Genomic DNA, 18,964 nt, shown 5'->3' on the forward strand with positions numbered 1-18,964 from the left:
GCGTGTTGGGGGTGTTGACTGGGGTAGCCTTGAATTCGTAGTGACATTAGTTGGATTGATATGGCCACTCCTGTTCAGTCAGCCCTCTTTTCTGAAGGATGTGCATCATCTGACCCCTGGATCAGCTGGGGTCAATTAGAGTTGGAGCTAAAAACTGCAGGAGGGATGGAGCAGGGTTGGTGTCAACTAGGGTAGCAGATCACAGTTGAAAAATGAGGCAGGAATTCAGGATCCCATTTATCAATAAATGAAATCAATAAGATGAATTTGGCATACTTCTGAAAGCACAACGTCTTTCAAAGCAAGTCAGAGCTAACGCCACACACTGCAGGGGCTTATTTGAAGGTGGACTGTTTAAGGTGGGATTTCTTCGAAGCGGAATCTGATTGCAACTGATGGGACCATCACACCCAATCAGATTCACTCTGTTCAATTCCAAAGTTAAATTTCCTTGTCACCAGATGTCCTTGGAGAACCTGAGGTGTCTGGTACTGATACTAATAGCAGTGTAGCTTAAGAGCACCCACAGCCCCTGGCACAGTAGAAACCCTTTATTCACCCCACAAACTCATATATCCATTATCATCTCATTGCTCCCCCCTCCTCTCTTTCTTTTTTTTTCTTTCTCTCACAGTATAAGCAGACATTATGGTGTCAGGTCACTGTTGGGCTGCTGTTTACTCCAGGGTGGTATCAGCAGGGGACAAACAGAGTAATCTGTTATGGCCCCCTGCGTGCCCTCCCTTACGTTACCCACAGCATCGCCTGGAATTAAGCAGTGCACAATCTATGCTTGAGCATTGCCAAGCATGACATTGAGCCTGAAACGTTGTTGAATGCAGGAATTAACATTGTGAAGGGCAATATTGTCCTCACGTCTGTACCTCCAGGCTTCCGAATAGGACACAAGGGTGTGACTCAAGCTAAATGCATGCAAGAAAGAGGGAAGGAGAGAGGCAGAAACAGAAAGAGACAGAGAAAGAATGAAGGATTGGAAGGTCTGCCAGCATCCAGTGGAATTATTGAATGGAAAAGGTCATTCTTTTCATTTCGTTCAGTCGGTACTGTAAATCAGCGCAACCCATTACCATCCTTCTCATGCTCATCCATAATGGCCCCTGAGATGCACATAGTGCCTTTTCAGGGTTGTTTAGATTGTACCCTTAACCTGAGGCCTGTGGAATTTAGCTATTTTGCTCTTTACGCAATCGGAATAATATTTCACTAGTGTGTTTGGTCTAGGTCAATGCTGTAGCCCTCCACCTGCACATCATCTGCTGCTTGTCCTCATTTCTTCCTGTTAGACCTTGTGGTCCGTGTGAAGTCTGGTGGTCTGAGCAGGTTTGGCTGAATTTAAACTTATTAAATCACTCGCAGTGATGACAATGAAAACAGTTTTTGAACCGGAACTATTAGAGCAAGGCCTTGAGTTTGGGCTGTGTTCGAGTGGTGTTGGAAACTAGGAAATACTGTTTGTACCACTTGTAAATTGCACTCGAACAGCCCGGAAGATCCTGTTCATTTACAAGTGGGAAACTCAGGATTCTAGGTGACCCAAGAGTTTACAAGATGTAACATGTATCTTTTCCATATGTTTTTAAATTCAGTTTTTAATATTTTTTTTCTTTTTACACTCCAACGTTCAGCTGACCGAATGTTGTTTTCTAACATCCTACGGAAATCCATGCTTTGCGGGTGGATCTTCCATCAGTCCCTCAAACGGAGTGAAGTTATTTTTAATAGTTAACCATCTGGTATATACAACCTTCCAAAGAGCCCTCAAACACAGCATTAGACCATAAATATCCATAAGGCCCGGAGTAAGTTTTTTTCTCAGTAAACTGGCTTTATCCATTAGAAATTTGTTTGGTTGTTTTTTTTTTTGTGTCACTTTCTAGTTATGTTGGTAGTTCAACAAAATCTCACATCTTACATGTTCACATTCATGAAAAAAAAAAAAAAAAACAAAAAAAAAAACTGTGTATATATACACATTGTTGGTCATTACAAGATCTGATCCTTTTTTTTTTTTTTTTTACCAAGATAAATCCAAAAGTCGATTAAATAAGAGTAGTGGAGAGTTTAAACATAACAAACCAGATTATAGGATTTACTGGGTGAAATCATTAGGCTTAGGCCTCATTAGGCCTTAGGCCATTAGGCCTCTGAAGGCATAGAAGACCCTGAGGGTCCTGCTCAAGAATTATTTAATAATTACTATGAAACTATGAAACCAGTTTGAGTAATGATACAAGCCCTGAGAATTCAATAATTTTAAGAAATTACGTTTGTGTGAAGCCTCTTTTTAAAAAACTTACACATCATGTAAAGGCCCAACCAGTTAAACAACCATGCCAAGAACTGTTAAGGAACTTTTATTTTTAAGAATGACAGGAGCTACAGATACAGCTACATACAGGGGCGCCGTATTAGGGGGATTCAATTAGAATGATTCTAAGGGCCTGTGAGTGAAAGGTGCCCTAAAAAATCTATTAATTGAGTATTTTGGTACAATCCCTATGAGAATACCTGGCAGCGCCCTTGGTTACATAATTATAATTATAAAATTATAATTGAGATATTTAAGGTATATTATCTACACCAGTGGCCCTATAGAGCATCCTACCTTACATATAAGTGTTTAAGTTTTTTCTGCTCTAACACACCTGATTCAACCCCTGAAAGTGAAATACACTGAAAAAAGGCATGCATTGAAATGATTTGAGTCCAGTGTGAGACCATCTTGTATTTAGATCTTCTTGCCATTTAACCAGGCATTTATGCTTTCAAATGGTTATTTGAGTTATCATAGTATAGAACCTTTGCCTTTACTAAGGAACTCTTGAAGAACTCTCTTTAAAGGAGGTGAAGTGGAGTTATTAGAGCATGATAGCACTGCAGTAAGTGAGACAGGGGTACCCCAGGACCAAGGCTGGAAGACACTGCTCTACAATATAATTGGCCATGTGAAAGTATGAAATGGAGACTCGAAGAAAGGACGTTACTTTTGCAGTGTGTCGTACCACCCTCAGTGGATTAGTGACTTACAGAAGAGCTCCACGATGTAGTAAAAGCCAAGGGCAGTTTTATTACAACCTGCAGGTTTCTGACGTTTAATCTCATTTCTGTTGCTGCACCATGTGGGAGGTTTGAACCTCCTGACACAGTAATGGCTGTGCTTCACCTTACCAGCATGCTGCTGCCATCTCACACCAGCGCCTTCCAAACTCATCACGTTATTATTGCCGTTGGGATGATGGTGTGACTATTCAAGCTGAGAGAAATGGAGGAACGCCGACTGAATCATAAAGATCCATTCGCTCAGCAGCACAGGTTTTTAGTTTTAAACATTTACATCCCAATCTCCCACAAGCCTAAAGAATGCACCGGTGTTTGCGTCTCTTGACCTTATTGTTATTCAGGTTTGTACGTGTCTGAAATGAAACTTCGCCTTATCTCCCTGATTTCCATCTACTCTGTACTTTCACTTCCACTGTAATGTGTAGATGCATAATTCTGTAAACAGATGTAGTTTTTTGTTTGAGGGGGACTGTGTGTGCTTGTGCATTCTGGCCCTTGAATTGGAACATGGCAGATGTGACAATGTGTATATTTGTGCAAACACTTACACACACACACACACACACACACAGACACACACACACACTCACACACACACTGTTTGATGTTGATTTTAGCTGGCTGACACCAACATTGTCCATTTAGCCACTCATTCCCTTCAGTCTGTTTTCTCTCTCTATCTCTTTATGTCTTCCTATCTCTCTCTCTCTCTCCTGCATTTTTTCTTTCCCACTCTCACTCCTTGCTCTGGCTGTGTCGCAATTGTGTACTAATTACTAATACTACTACTTATTTTTGAGTATGTAATAGAGATAAAAATTGGACTTTGACAGATACAGGGAATAAGTGCCATTAATCCACCCCTGACAGAGCAGCATTGTGCTCCCTTTGACTCCGGCTGCTGATGGCAAGCAGCATGACCCAGGATTTGAACCAACAATCCTTGGATCACAGCAGCAGTGCCTTAGGCCACTCGACCAGTTGGAGCCAGAAAAAAGAATGTGGAATGGAAAAAGAGGAGCTTCTTATGTCTGGAACAATTCGAAAAAATGGTGGAGCCAAGTGTGCGCACTGTCACTGAGTGTGTTTGATCACTAGTGTGTATGTGTGTGTTGTCTACACCGACGGATTAAAGGCGGAGGCCAAATTCCATCTGTGTGCTCAACACAAATAGTGAATATGGCTGTCTATGTCTTTGGAAGCTACTTCAGGATGAACTGACCTATCAAAATTGTCCAGTCATTACCTAGTTACTTCTAGATCACTGAGCACCTACTATTGCCATTATAAAGAGAGTGTATTTAGCCCTGGTTAGTGCAGTACAGTATGTAAAACATTTTACCAGCCCTTAAAACACTTTACTATACGCTCAAAGGTACATACATCATATGGACAAAAGTATTGGGACACCTGCTCATTCACTGTTTCTTCTGAAAACATGGGTGATAAAAAGAGTCTATCCTCGCTGTTTCACCTTCTCTCTCTATTCCCCGCTCTGTGGGAGCATTCAGGAGGGGGGTGAGGTGAATATTGCATTGAGAGATGGTGATCTCACTGTATCAGTTCAGCTGCTGCCTAATGGACTTCACTAAAGTCTAGGGCATTAACAGCATGACTTGTAAAATGCCGTGCTATCCCTGTCACGCCTAACATATCACTGCCAATACATGCAGAGACTTTGTCTCCTTTCACTGTGCCCCCAGATCCTGCTGCCGGAGTAGTTATGACACGTGCATGTCCACGGTGGCCACAGTAAAATGTGTTATTATTGGAGCTCTGTGTACTACCAGGTTTTCTATCACTGTATAAAATAAGCACAATGCTGCCCTTATTGCTGAATGCAGTTTCTCTTTCCTCTATACACACACACACACACACACACACCCTTCCACCTTGCCAGCCCTGTGATAATACCCATGGTACATATCGCTGTCACTGTGCAGCAACAGCACATTCCCACAGAGAATTGTGGGACATGTAGTTCAGTGACAATCTGTCATTTGCTTGTTGGGTCGCAGATGAGCGTTCCTGGGTTTCTGAAACTGTGAGATTGTAATACAGCATAAATGGAAACAAGAGCAACTCACCCCATCTCTGTAATACACTCCAGTCTCATAACTCGTAACTCACACATCATGGGAAGTGTACTGGGTTGCCATACGCAGCTTTAATATCCTGAAATATGGTGCGTTCTCTGTAAATGCCAATACTTTTAGGATGAGTTGAGAATGAAATAAAATGGTGATCATTCAACATCCTAAGCTCACCAGCGCTTTTGTCGCTAGGCTCCAGAATCTAGTAGAAAGCCTTGCCTGGACAATAGAGACAGTTACTCCAACAAAAGCAGGATAAACTCTTTTTTAATATCCTTCATTTCAGAAAAACAATGAATGAGCAGGTGTCCCAATACTTTTGTCCTTTAGTGCATATAATAAAATCAATAGAGTGAGGGACTGGGGCAGAATGTAAATGTGAAAGGCATGTCTGACCAGACAAGATGTTTTTGTGGAAATGTAAAAAAAAAACCCTCCCAGCTTCGGGTTTATAGACTTGTTTTCATACCACATTACTTGATGGTTCAGTGAGGGTTCTGTTGTGTATGTGGGAGTGTGTGTGTGTGTGTGTGTGTTTGTGTGTGTTTGTGTGGAGCAGTAGATTATGTATGGTTGGTTGCCTGTTCACAGGACATTAAAATATTGTCAGCAATTCAGGAATGGGTGTGTTGACATTAGGGAGTTCATCTCAAGCTCCTTTTCAAAAACCTTGACAATGGAATCTGAGTCACACATCCAGATGTCTTAAACATCAGGCCATTATTTTTGCTTCACTTCAGCTTCTGGATGGTGTGTTTTCCCAGACAGAGATTATACCTAGTCCTGTTCCAAGAGGAACTATGGGTGGTAAACCAGCAGGGACGCTACAGTTTAATCCACAATTAGACTTGATCTACTGTGAGACTGGGAACCCACCCGCAAGTGGAAGCTACAGTAAATCTGCTTCCTTTAACAGCTCTTTCTTCAGTACAGCTGCCATCACCTCCCAAATATTCCTGTAATGTGACCGGCAGGGATTAGAGCTGTCCGCTTGATGAATGTGCTGCCGTTCACACGTCTGAGGGAACACGTCTGCTGCATAGTTACAAGCCTCATCATTTACACCGGCGACTGTGTCTTTTCGGCATGTGGATACCGAATTTGGACGGTCCAACAACACACACTAAAGTATGAAGCGTAGAAAATTTATGACCAAAATTTACTGGAACCTAAGATGTATTTTAGGAAAACAGTTTTAGGAAAGTATTTTTGTGCTGGTTTAGGTCCCAGTGTTAAGGACTGGTATGTATGGCTGTATTCACAATGTCATTCCACTACTAAAACAATTTACTGCTTCAGCTTACCTTTAACATCTGGTGCACAGGTGACTTTCAGCTCAGTTAAAACCCTTAAAAATCAAGATTAATTTAATTTATTGATCATTTTAATCATGTAATCAATCATAATAATATTATGCTACAACAATTATAATGTAATCAATAAGTCTGTACTCCTGACATTTCCCCCATTCATTTCAATGTAAAGATGTGTCCAAAAAAAGAGGCTCAGAGCGGCTCAGTGGTATAATGCGGTATAATTAGTAAGGGCAGGGGGCGGGCGTAGCATTGGGTGCGCTCTCTCCAGATGGGTAGATGGCGCTCTCTCCCCTCATCACTCTTATGCAATGTTGGCCGGCACAGGTGTCTGTTGGCTGGTGTGGGTGAACTGGGTACCTGGTGCTTTCCTCCAAGCTTGTTGGCTGCTTCGAAATGATGGCTGGCTTTGAGTGTATGGGAGGTGGTTTCAGGAGCGTTGCTAGAGGAATTATGAACAGGTAGGTTAATTGGCAGTACCGAATTAGTAGAAAAGGGGGGAAAATGACAATAAATATCCCAATATTTTTATCCCAACTTGTGGCTTGTTTCTTTTTGAATGTACAGTCATTTACAAATTGTAAAATCTTTTAATATTAACTTGCAGATTTACACTTTTGTGGAAAAAGTGGGGAAAGTGGAAATCATGTATGTGTATATATGCACCAAATATACAAACACTGCTTGTCTTGTCCATGTAGAGAAGTACTGCCAAAAGAACATGAACCTATTGGTACCATGCCTAATGTCTGGCATGTGCTAAAGGGGTATAAAGGCCCCCAGAATTGATCTACAGAGCAGTGGAACAGTGTTTTCTGCAATGATGGTGATCATCCTGATCTTACTACAACTTTTGTCTCTGATTTAGATTTTTGTCAAATCTGGTGAAAAGCCTTCTTCCCTGGACAGTAAAGACAGTTACTCTATCAAACGCAGGATAAACTCCTTTTAATATCCTTGATTTCACAAGATTTCACATAATTAATATTTGTCCTTTCATTGTGGATAATAATACCTTGATACCTGATACTGATATTGATCCTGCATTAAGATCCACTGAAAGTTAGGGTAAGTCTAGCCTTTTAGAAAGGTATGAAACCCCTGGATTACAGCACAGATAGACTAATCACGAGAAAGGGCAGCGATTCAGACCGAGCAGATGAAAGACATGAGATAGGGGAGTTATTGTGGATGATGGGGTAAACAGATTTTATTGGTCAGGTCTTATGTTGCTCAAGGCATGTCTATCTCAGCCCTTTGAAGCCCTGAGATTGACTAAATCTGTAAATCTGGTCTAATAACATCATGGGAATGGCTAATCCAGCTGTCAGTTATCGCCTGTTCACCAGCCACTGGCCTCTTATTCCTAGCCACTTTGAAGACCAAATCCGACATGTCTTCTGTTAGAATCTGTAAGCCTGGGAAACGAGGCCCATCTTCCTGTAATATTTAATACTGGCCTGCAGCTGTAATCTGCACTTGGGATCAGAACCTCAAGTTTAAAAGATCTATTCACTTGGTACCCAGGCCAAGTCTTGCTGCAGCACAATGTTGCTTAGCGCTGTATTACACGCGATTAAAATCCACAGATAACCAACCCGATCCTGAACTTAGTCATAGGTGAATGAGAAGGAAAAGAGAACTGAGCTATGCTAAACCTTGGCATTGAGGTCAAAGCTTAGGTCCTTGACATTTTTTGGGTCTGTGTCAAGCTGTTTTTAATCAATGGGAAAATGAGTGGCAAAAAGCATTCAGAGTATTTCTACCTCAGAGTATTTCTACCTCAGGCGGCCGCAATAAAGATGGCCATTTCCCCCCTCTATTCCAGTGCAACCGATGTTAACTTAGCGACACAGCTGTGCCTGGCTTTTCCCAGAAAACGCATGAGGTAAAAACCAATAGGTTCCAACACAGAAAGTTAAATAACCTCAGACAGGATAGAACAGAAATGGCACCACGAAATAGAAAAACAAGTTTTTTTGGATCTTTCAGAGCCTTAGCCAGGTGAAGGAGGCTCAGATTCAGACAGCTGATAGTTTCCAGGGCACCAGCGAGGAGAATGATCGATGGAAAATTGTGTACCAATCGCATGTAAAGAAAAGGATGGGAGCAGACTGCCACGCCTTTGATCCTGATTCTGAACAACAGAAAGCTATGCTGTAAGTGAATAGACACTGCAAGCAAAACAAAATTCACGACACACTGTATGGACAAAAGTATTGGGACACCTGCTCATTTGTTGTATCTTCCAAAGCAAGGGTGTTAAATATATATTTAGTGTTTTCTGCCTTTGTTGGTTCATGTCTATCATATTTTAGTCCAGAGAGTCCTATTTTCTTAAGGACTCTTATTGGTGTAGCATAATGGGCTTGCCCTAACAGAGGCTCGAAACTTAGTCTGCCACAAGGAAGATTATACAGTGAACGTAAAAAAGGTCCATTGACTGCTTCTTCTGCTACTGCTTCTGCTATATCCTAATAATTTTAGACAATTTCCTATCTTAGACAAGGTCCCGTCTTGACTCCAAGCTTCTTATTTTATGTGATCTATTAAAAACATTAAGTTATTAAACCAAACCTTTCCCATGATGAACTAAATGTAATATACCTTTAAAGGTCATTGAACGTACACAGTTGTGTAAAACACCCTTTTTAATTTAAAACTTTTTTGCTCTGTTAAACAACAGCTCAAACCCAGGACTCGTCTGGATGAGACTCTACAGAACAAGATTACATCACTGTTTCAGTGGTCCGTTTTAGGACTGAGACTGGGAAACAGTACTGTAATCAGCAGCCAGAAACACCTACCCAAAACACCGCCCTGTGTCAACGCAACACCGTCCTGGCCTTGGATGAGTCTGGATAATGAATGGAGATTACTATAGAGTAGATTAATCAACCAGATTCATAATCAAGCTCAGCCTACAATCAACACACATACTGTAGCACTAGCAGTCGAGCCATTCATCTGAGGAATGTGAGCAGCTGGTCGTTTGGTTTAATATCCAGACGCATCTTGGGACGAAAGTGTGCAAATGATGTCAAATTGTGCATTCTCTGCTTTGGAGTGAATCCTGCATGTTTATGTCAATATGTGCTTTTTTGCTGAATCCCAAGCAAAATATGGAGGCTATTGTCTCTACAATAATTGGTTAAAATACCAATTTAATCATCACTGAGGTACAGTAGCCTGTTGTTCATAGTTGCCATTCCTTCAATTACTTGTGTAAAGTTCTGTTTTACCTTAATTTATAAGAAATTACGTAGTGATTTATTATTAAGCAACAAGCTGGCTGCTGACAGCATGTCTCATGCTACACACAGGTGCTAACTCACCGTTCACAGCACAAAGAGCCTCGTTTTTGACACAATTTCAAGTTCCATTACACAACTAAACATGTAGATCTGTGTGCTAGGTAGGAGAAAGAGGAGAGGGAGAGGCGAGTCGCTCAGCTTCACTGAGGGCTTTCCCTGCAGCAGAACAGGTTTCACTGAATAAGAAGAGAAAGTGATGCAGAAAGTTCAGGCAAGCCGTGTGGAGAGTGAGCTCATTACAAAAGCAGGGAAGCTGTTTACAGAGAAGAGGGTGCTTTTTTGTGTTTTTACACAAGAATTTACTTGCAAAAGATTCACGCTTTTGCAAGTCACGCAGCGTTGACTGCTCTAGACCCTCTTTGGAGAATACTGACTGGCTAGTGGCCTCTAACTAATTTGAGTTTGAGACCCCTGGTCTTAAGGATGCAAAGGTCCTTCACACTCAAACATCAAAGAACCATTTGAAGAAACTTTATATTTAAGAGTGTTGGGGGTGTGTTTTGTGTGATGTACCCCGATAAGCCATAACATTAAGTACATATGTCAAAGGGTGGGGCAAGGAAAAATGGGCAAGTGTAAGAATAAAGAACTGGACAACTGGGTCAGAACATCTCCAAAACATCCGGCAGGTCTTATGGGGTGTTCTTTTCATGCCTGTAAGTCAGGGAAGCAGTAAAAGGGTCAGTACTTACAGTACAACTTATAGTACTTACAAGGATCTGTTGCTAACGTCTTTGTGCCAAATATCACAGGACGCCTTTAGAAGTCTCGTGGAGTCCTTGAATGCTCAGATCACAAGCTTACTCATTATTAGGCACTAATGTTATGGTTGATTGGTGTATGTGTGCAGTCAGTTGCTTCCTAGCGTTGGTGTGTGTTTGGTAGAAGCTGACAAGAAGATCCTTTACTTCTGAGTTTTGATGTAATCTGGATCCAGGAGGATAGTGATGGTCTTACAAACTTGTCAAATTTTTCCCTTTTTTTCTTCCAATTTGGTACTGCCAATGAACTCGTTCATAGCTCCCCCCAGCACTAGCAGTGCTCCTGAACTGCTGACGATGCGGCAGTGCTGACACGCTTGAAGGGAAGTATGAGGTCCCCAGCTCCACCGCACCAGCTAACACAACATCGCTGATAAGGAGAAAGAGCACCATCTACCCACCTGGAGAGAGCACAGTCATTTGTGCTCTCTTTGACTCCGGCAGCTGATGGCAAAGTGGTATGGCATGGCTATTAGGGTGGACACAGCCTCAGTGTAAGTGTAATTGATGACGACTGGATGTAGGTATATGTAGTTGCCCTAAGTGCGCTTGTTAAACTGTGCTGTGAAACCAAAGCGAACTGGATCAGATCTGTACAACAATGTAGCAACAACATGAACCTAAGTTGGGAGTTTCAGGTGTGAAAAGGCCTTGCACTGTAGAAGGGCTCCTAATTACTCCATCTGGGAATCTGTGTATTGGTGTGGAAATGTGTTTTTTGTTCACTCTGGATGTAGTTTGTGCCGTATTGTGGACAGCTGAGTTTTTGTGTGTGCATGGTGTGTGTAGGTGTTGGTGTGGGTGTGTAGCTACGCATGCGGTGGCTGCTGGTGTTCTGCTCCAGCACTGCAGCTGAATGGCAGTGATTCAGTAAAGGAGTGCTAAGTGAAATATGAATATTTAAACAGGTGTGAGCGGATTCCAGGGGAAATGTTTGCTTTCGGACAGCCACGCTCCTGTTTTCGGATGTGTGTTTTTGGATGGGAAATTTGAACAGCGCTTTGTACTTTGTCTCTTCCAAGAGCTTCTTCTTTGATGTGAAGTCTTACATTTGGATGACAATACAGAAGCGTGGAGGTGCAAGCTTGTCCACTGAAGCCAGACATGAAAGAACAGTCCTTGAAGAGTGAAAAAACAGAATTACCAAAACTCCCAGCTCACTCTCTATTTCTCTCTCTCTCTCTCTCTCTCTCTCTCTCTCTCTCTGTACTGCTGCTCTCTCTGTCTCACTTTTTCCCTTTCTCTCTCTAAACTGCTGCTGCTATCTCTCTCTTTCATTTTCCCTTTCTCTCTCTAAACTGCTGCTGGTATCTCTCTCTCTCTCTCTCTCTCTCTCTCTCTCGCTCTCCTCTCTCTCTCTCTCTCTCTCTCTCTCTCTCTCTGTCTCTCGCTCGCTCTCTGTAATGCAGCATCTCTCTCTCTTTCTCCCTCTCTCTCTGTACTGCTGGTCTCTCTCTCTCTCTCTCTCTGTCTCTCTCTCTCTCTCTCTCTCTCTCTGTCTGTCTTTCGCTCGCTCTCTGTAATGCAGCATCTCTCTCCCCCTTTCTCCCTCTCTCTCTGTACTGCTAGTCTCTCTCTCTCTCTCTCTCTCTCTCTCTCTGTCTGTCTGTCTCTCGCTCGCTCTCTGTAATGCAGCATCTCTCTCCCCCTTTCTCCCTCTCTCTCTGTACTGCTAGTCTCTCTCTCTCTCTCTCTCTCTCTCTCTCTCTCTCTCTCTCTGTCTGTCTCTCGCTCGCTCTCTGTAATGCAGCATCTCTCTCCCCCTTTCTCCCTCTCTCTCTGTACTGCTAGTCTCTCTCTCTCTCTCTCTCTCTCTCTCTCTCTCTCTCTCTCTCTCTCTCTCTCTCGCGCGCGCTCACTCGCTCTCTGTAATGCAGCATCTCTCTCTCTTTCTCCCTCTCTCTCTGTACTGCTGGACTCTCTCTATCTCTCTCTCTCTCTCTCTCTCTCTCTCTCTCTCTTTTCTCTTTCTCTCTTTTTCTCTATGAATATGTACTGCTGTAGATCTCTCTCTCTCTCTCTCTCTCTCTCTCTCTCTCTCTCTGTTGTTTCTTTCTCTCTCTCTCTCTGGGTCTCACTTTCTCTCCCTGTACTGCTGCTCTCTCTATACTTTTTGTCTGTCTTACTCTCCTGTTCTGTTTTTTTCTTTGTCTTTGTCTAGCTCTCTCTTTCTCTCTTTTTTCACTCACTCTCACTGTCTCTTTGTCCTGCTCTCTCTCTCTCTTTATCTGTCTTTTTCTTTGTCCCTGTTTTACTCTCTCTGTTATTTCCCTTCACTCTCTCTGTCTCTGGCTTTCTCTCTATGTCTCATCCTCTCTCTGTCTTTATCTCTCTCTCTTCTTTATCCTCTTCTTCTTTCCTTTGTTCTTTCTTCCTCTCTAGCTCTCTTTTACTCTCTCTGTCTTCCTTTTCTCTCTCTCTCTCTCTCTCTCTCTCTCTCTCTCTCTCTCTCTCTCTCTCTCTCTCTCTCTCTCTCTGTCAGTAGAGAGTTTTCCAGACACCACGTTCTAGAGAATTTTGAAAAAACCCTGATTTGAAAATACAAAAATTTGTCCTCTAGGGTGATGTGGATCAGCTTAAATATCGCTAAAGACAGTATGTGTAAAACAGTGACACAGAAAAGGGTGTGAATAAACAATGACATATGAGGGTGTGAGCGTATGTACGGTGGGTGTTGTCGGGGTGGTTCAGAGATTTTAGCCTTCAGTAGGTGGACCACTGCTTGACCTGCCTGGCTACAGCCATCAAACTCAACTGGATGGAAACACGACATAAATCGGAAAACGAAATATTTGTGCAAAACATGTGAATGGAAAGCCGGCTACTGTCTTTGTCTCTCTTGTTTTCTTTCTCTTTTTTGTCTCTCTCTCTCTCTCTCTGTATCTTCCTCTTCCTCTATCTAACTTCTGTCTCTCTCTCATCCTCTCAACCCCCCCCCCCCCCCTCCATTCTTCAGGGCTGTTTCGTACACACTCCTCAGCAGTATGGGCGGACCTCCCTGAGTTTTCAAGGTTGGTGCATGACATTGCCTGATTCCTATCCTCTTTTTTTATTTTTTTGGAAGTCACACCTAATTTCACACTCTGCTGCTTTCAGACTAACACACGCAAACTGCTGTCAGAGTCTTACTTTCTCCTCTGAACTCTAACAGCACTGAGGGGCTCAGCGCTGCTGTACAGTAGGTTAGAGTGTAGAGACAGATTGGTTAAACAGTCCAACAATGTTTTATTCTGTGTTTATTTTAAGTAAAGGAGATCTAAACCCGTTTGATATTTAAGCCATTCTCCTGTCTGAGTTTTCACCCTGCTGTGAAGCTCAGCTTTTTTATGATGTGTTTATACCTGGACTTTGTTTTTTCCATCATAACTCAGGAAATAAAAAGCTTTCTGCCCCAAACAGGTTATTATTATTATTTTACAGAAAAAGTCCATTATTACACGTTTAGGTGTTCAGGTGTGACACTAAGAAGTTGGGGAACATTACAACTGCAAACATTACAACTGCATACATAATTAGGCAAGTGCATTTATTTCCTGAAGAAATGGTTGCTGTGGTATCCCAGGTGGTTGCTATAGTGGTGCTAAGTGGTTGGAAGGTGGTTGCTGTGGTGTTACCAGGTAGTCGATGTGGCATTCCAGGTGGTTATAGTGTTACTAGGTTGTTTTGTGGTATCCTAATTGGTTACTATGGTGGTGCTAAGTAGTTGCTATGGTATCCCAGGTGGTTGCTATGGTGTTGCTAAGTGGTTTCTATGGTTTCCATGTGGTTGCTATGGTGTTGCTAAGTGGTTGCTGTGGTATCCCAGGTGGTTGCCATGGTTACCATGTGGTTGCTATGGTGTTGCTAGCTGGTTTGCTAAGTGGTTGCTATGGCTTTCCAGGTTGTTGATAAGGTGTTGCTAAGTGGCTTCTATGGTTTCCCAGATGGCTGCTATGGTGTTACCAAGTGGTTGCTGTGGTATGCCAGGGGGTTGCTATAGTGTTGCTAAGTGGTTGCTACAGTTTCCCAGGTTGTTGCTATGGTGCTGCTAGATGGTTGCTATGGTGTTGCTACAGTGCTGCAAGATGATTGCATTAGTATTTCAGGCAGTTGCTATGGTGTTGTTTACTGGTTGCTAGGCAGTTGTTATGGTATCCCAGATGGCTGCTATGGTGTCTAAGGTGGTTGTGAAATGGTTGCTGTGGTACCCTATTTGGTTGGCGGGGAGTTACTAGTGTATTTGTATCATTGTGATATGGGACTTTCACAGTCTTATGTAGAAAAAAAACTACCAAAAAAAAAGTTGCTATGTGGAAACTATGTGCCCGAATCACACAGTTGGACTGAAAAAGAGTTGAAACTGTGTTGATCTCTGCTGGTGAACTGCAGGACGAAAATCCTGCAGAGAAATACTGAGGAGAAGAGTAAAGGAGACAAATCCAAATATAGGAAAAGTCCATCATTACACGTTTAGGTGTTCAGGTGTGACACTGTGGAGCTGGGAAACATTTTATTTGAGGCTTAAAACATTACAACTGCATACATAACTAGACATTCCTGAAGCAAACACAGAAGAACTACACAGCTGAAGTGGATTCCACTTCCAGGCAGTTGGTAGACTGTTGTAATGTGGTTGCTATGGTATTCCAGGTGGGGTTGCTAGCTGGTTGTTATGGTGCTACTAAGTGGTTACTGTGGTATCCCAGGTGGTTTAGACACAGATTCAGAAATTTCACATTGAATACATTCGTTAAATATGTACTATTTCGAGATTACACATTGGATTATTTCTTAAGGAATATGATATTCAAATATTTTGCCTTGAATCAATTTTCAGAGATTCATAAACTCAGAAATGACCTTTCTTGGGACGATTTCTGAGATTTCACAACTATCTTTAAAAATTGTGGATATCATAATTTCATCATTTCAAGAATCATAATCGAATTGCCATTAATTTTGCATCCCTACCACACACGGAACAGCAAACACTGCACGCCAGCCTCTTCCCACAGGTCACGAACCACCAGAAAGCGCACAAACTCACCCAGCTATTCAACAGGAGCTGTCACTTTGATATGTCACTTTCTGACCTTCCTCATCCCTGTGTGGGCAGAACCTCTTTTTCTATGCTGGTGGATAGATATAGAGTCTGGCAGACCATGGCTACACACACACACACACACACACACACACATACATACATACAGGCACTCATACACACATACACATTCATACACCTTGACCCTTGTCTGTCATTGAGGGGATGGATGGCTTCAGTGACATGTCAAAGGCTTGTGTGATGTGAGTGCATGAGTGAGTGAGCGTGTGAATGTGTGAGTGGCCACAGAGACACATCCCTACTCTCCCGGGTGTGAGGTCCTATATATCACACACACACACACACACACACACACACACATCAAACGATTTTCAATGTTCTACTCCTTCTGCTTTCATCAGTGGACAGCGTGAGTGAAAGGTGGAAGGAGCTGGACTGCATGGAGTCTGCAGCCTGTCCACCTGGGGTGGACAAGGAGACAAAAATACCTTCTCTTAGTCCCTCTTTTTATTCCCCTCTCTCTCTGCTTGGTCTGGATCTAGTCACTACCTCCAACTCTTCTGCTCTTTCCAACTCTCTTACCAGCTCATCTGTCACATACACACTCACACACACACACACTCACACACAGGCACATTCTCTTCTTGCTGTAAACAGGCAGGTAGCCCAGCGGGGGTTTTTACTCATGATGGCCTTTTAGATGTGTGTGTGCGCATGTGTGTTTTGTGTTTGTTTTCATACATTTTCAGGTTCAAAATGTCTGGACTTTGTAGGAAATCCAAACAAAAACAGTGGAAGCATCTCAGAATCAACAAAATTATCATATGTATGCATGGGCCTGTATTTATATTTAAGGTACTATATATATCCTGTAGGTTTAAAAATGTCTGTGTGTGTATGTGTGTGTGAATCACATCTCACCGGGGCTGACAGCTCTCAGCATGCATCTCCTTTGCCCCCTGCCCCTCTAGCACACAAGCTCTCACAATCATTCGGGAGCCATTTAACCCAGCCTGCTTCAAATGAGTCATTGCTGCCCCATCAACATGCTTAATGTGCAGATTTGTTCGGTCGGAAATCACCGCATTGACCCTCAGTCAGAGGGCTGGCTTCATTGCCGGTTCCGGATGCCTGCTGAGTGGAGGTGCGTACCAGAGCTTGAAATATCGGACATCATTTGTTCAGTATTTAACTGGGCTTGGTCTGGGCCAAGCCGCCTGGTAAAGTGAGCTGAAGTGAAGTGGCTTAAAACATTTGGTTCAGTTCAGGTTTGGAAAAGATTTTATTCAGTTGGGATGTTGTTGGGATTCCAACAGACTTCTTTTAGTAATGCAATAAACTAACCACCTCTGGTTCTCTAAAGACCCATATTAAAAAAAAGGATTTTTATAACAGCTGTTAACAATTTAATCTGTGTCAATTCTAACTTTTTTTTTTTCGTAAAAGAGCTACATTCAATTTTAATTTTAATTTCATTTCATTTTGTTTCATCATGTCACAAAAATTGTGAAATTTTTTAAAGGAACTGAAAGTGGTCATTTGATGGCATTGCATAAAGAACAATTTGTTATTCGTTTTCTAAATTCTGTCAGCCTGCAATCAGTTTGTCAGAATTATGTTATGGTTCTATCAGGTTTGTACAAATCTGGTTGAGCTATAGTCAAGATCAGACATCATTTTAAGATCAGGTAGAATTTTGTTGGTTTACACTCAGAGCTACAGTCAGAATCAGGCAGAATTTTAGGGGTCTGATCATTTTGTTGGGTTACAGTAAGGAATAGGCAGACTTTTGGAAGTTTGAATTTTGGAAGTTTGTTGGCGTTTGTCTGGTTGAGGCAGACTCTGATTTTAGAAATTGATAATTTCTTTGAGGAGTCATTTGACTCATCTTTAGAGCCTCGTAACTCTGCATGTGAGTCACGTATGATCTGGCAATAAGATGTGTTTAAAGGGCAGGCTCTACAGATTTAGGAAATGTTTGAATCGTATTTCTACATTGTTATCACAATAATATATAAAAAAAAAAACATAGAGAAACATCGCACCGGCGTGTTCCTAGACTTCAGCAATATTGAGTTCAGTTCAGTAACTTTTTCCTTACTTATCCAAAGATGATTCCGAAGTATGCCAGGCTGTCTGCTCCCACAGGGCTTTATAAAGACTGCTTGTGTGTTGATGCATCTACTGTACACTGCATTAGGCTCGGCTGCTGCCTCTGAAGATGGCTTTCTGCTTCACTGGTATTATAGGAGGAGGAGGAATATTACAACACCTGGCTAACACAAAAGCAGGACGGCCTCATCTTTTCCTGTCTCCGTTTATACGGTTGTGTTTATGCGTGGGCATGTGGGTGTTAATGTGGGCGTTAACCGTGAGCAAACACAGACCTAGCTAATACAGAACCTTTCTGCATCTATTAATGGAACAGGTATCGTTGGGTCAGCAGAAACTGGAGGAGATGAAATGTTTTTTTCTACACTTCCACTTCCTATTCCTCTCCTCCTCTTGCTCTCTACCTTTCTCTTTCTCTCTCTCTCCCTCTGTCTTTAAAAATTTAGTTCTATTATCTCTGCCCACTAGGCATTATCGCCATAGCAGCCCATTCCTACATGGCACTACTGTATTGGCTCTGTGATAGCAGTCGGCACTCGGCTGTGTCTCATGGGTCGACCGTGGGTCTGCATGCGGCCTTTCGAGGGATTTTCTTGTGTTTGAAAGCTGCGCTGATTAATAACTAGATAAAAAGACAAGGCACCACCAGGCTAAGCAACAGCTGGAGGGAACAAAGCGTGGAGAGCGCAGAAGAACGGAAAGCCCACAAGCCCCTTGCTGTTTATTTGTTATTGTTAAATGGAAATTAGAGAGCGCTGTACTGGTCTCGTAGGTGGGGACATGAAAGGCCCAGCAGGGAGGGAGATAAAGGTCCCATCCTGAGGCCTAGAGAGAGTGGGTTAGGAATGGATTAGAGGACGTCCTGCTGAGTCAGTGATGAGGGTGCTGAGGGGAGAGGAGAGAATCGGTGCATCCCGAATAACGCACACCCAGAAAAAAAACACCTCGTAAAATAAAATAAAAGTCTCGTAAAATCTCTCTTTTTTAATTAACTCATTTGAATATTCTAGTTCCATTTACACTCTGTTAATAATTAATGACAAATTGACCACTTGCAATTTTAAATGACTGACCTTTTAAACAATGGAATTACATTAACTGTGGTTATGACCATTTTTAAAAGTTAGAGTTTTGGATTTCCTGTTATCACATATTTTGCTTGTGTTATTTTTGCTCTCCTCTCTTAGTCTCTCTCTCTCTCACACACACACACACCATCTCTCTCTCATGCTAACTGTCTGTCTAAATG

The 18,964-nt window shown here is 42.3% G+C and overlaps 1 protein-coding gene across 4 annotated transcripts in view; it reads left to right on the plus strand.

Annotated features, from left to right (window-relative positions):
• The window catches only part of htr2cl1 (5-hydroxytryptamine (serotonin) receptor 2C, G protein-coupled-like 1), a 144,532-nt gene that overhangs the window by 10,541 nt on the left and 115,027 nt on the right, over positions 1–18,964 (plus strand). For 2 of the 4 annotated variants that reach the window (XM_072687472.1, XM_072687473.1), the window contains exon 2: positions 13,519–13,573. The exons of the other annotated variants lie outside the window; for them this stretch is intronic. The gene's annotated coding sequence lies outside the window, so the exon portion shown is untranslated. The remainder of the gene's footprint in view (positions 1–13,518; positions 13,574–18,964) is intronic. 4 annotated transcript variants of the gene reach the window in all.

This window comes from Salminus brasiliensis, chromosome 9 (assembly GCF_030463535.1).
Source record: "Salminus brasiliensis chromosome 9, fSalBra1.hap2, whole genome shotgun sequence".
Lineage (NCBI taxonomy): Eukaryota > Metazoa > Chordata > Actinopteri > Characiformes > Bryconidae > Salminus > Salminus brasiliensis.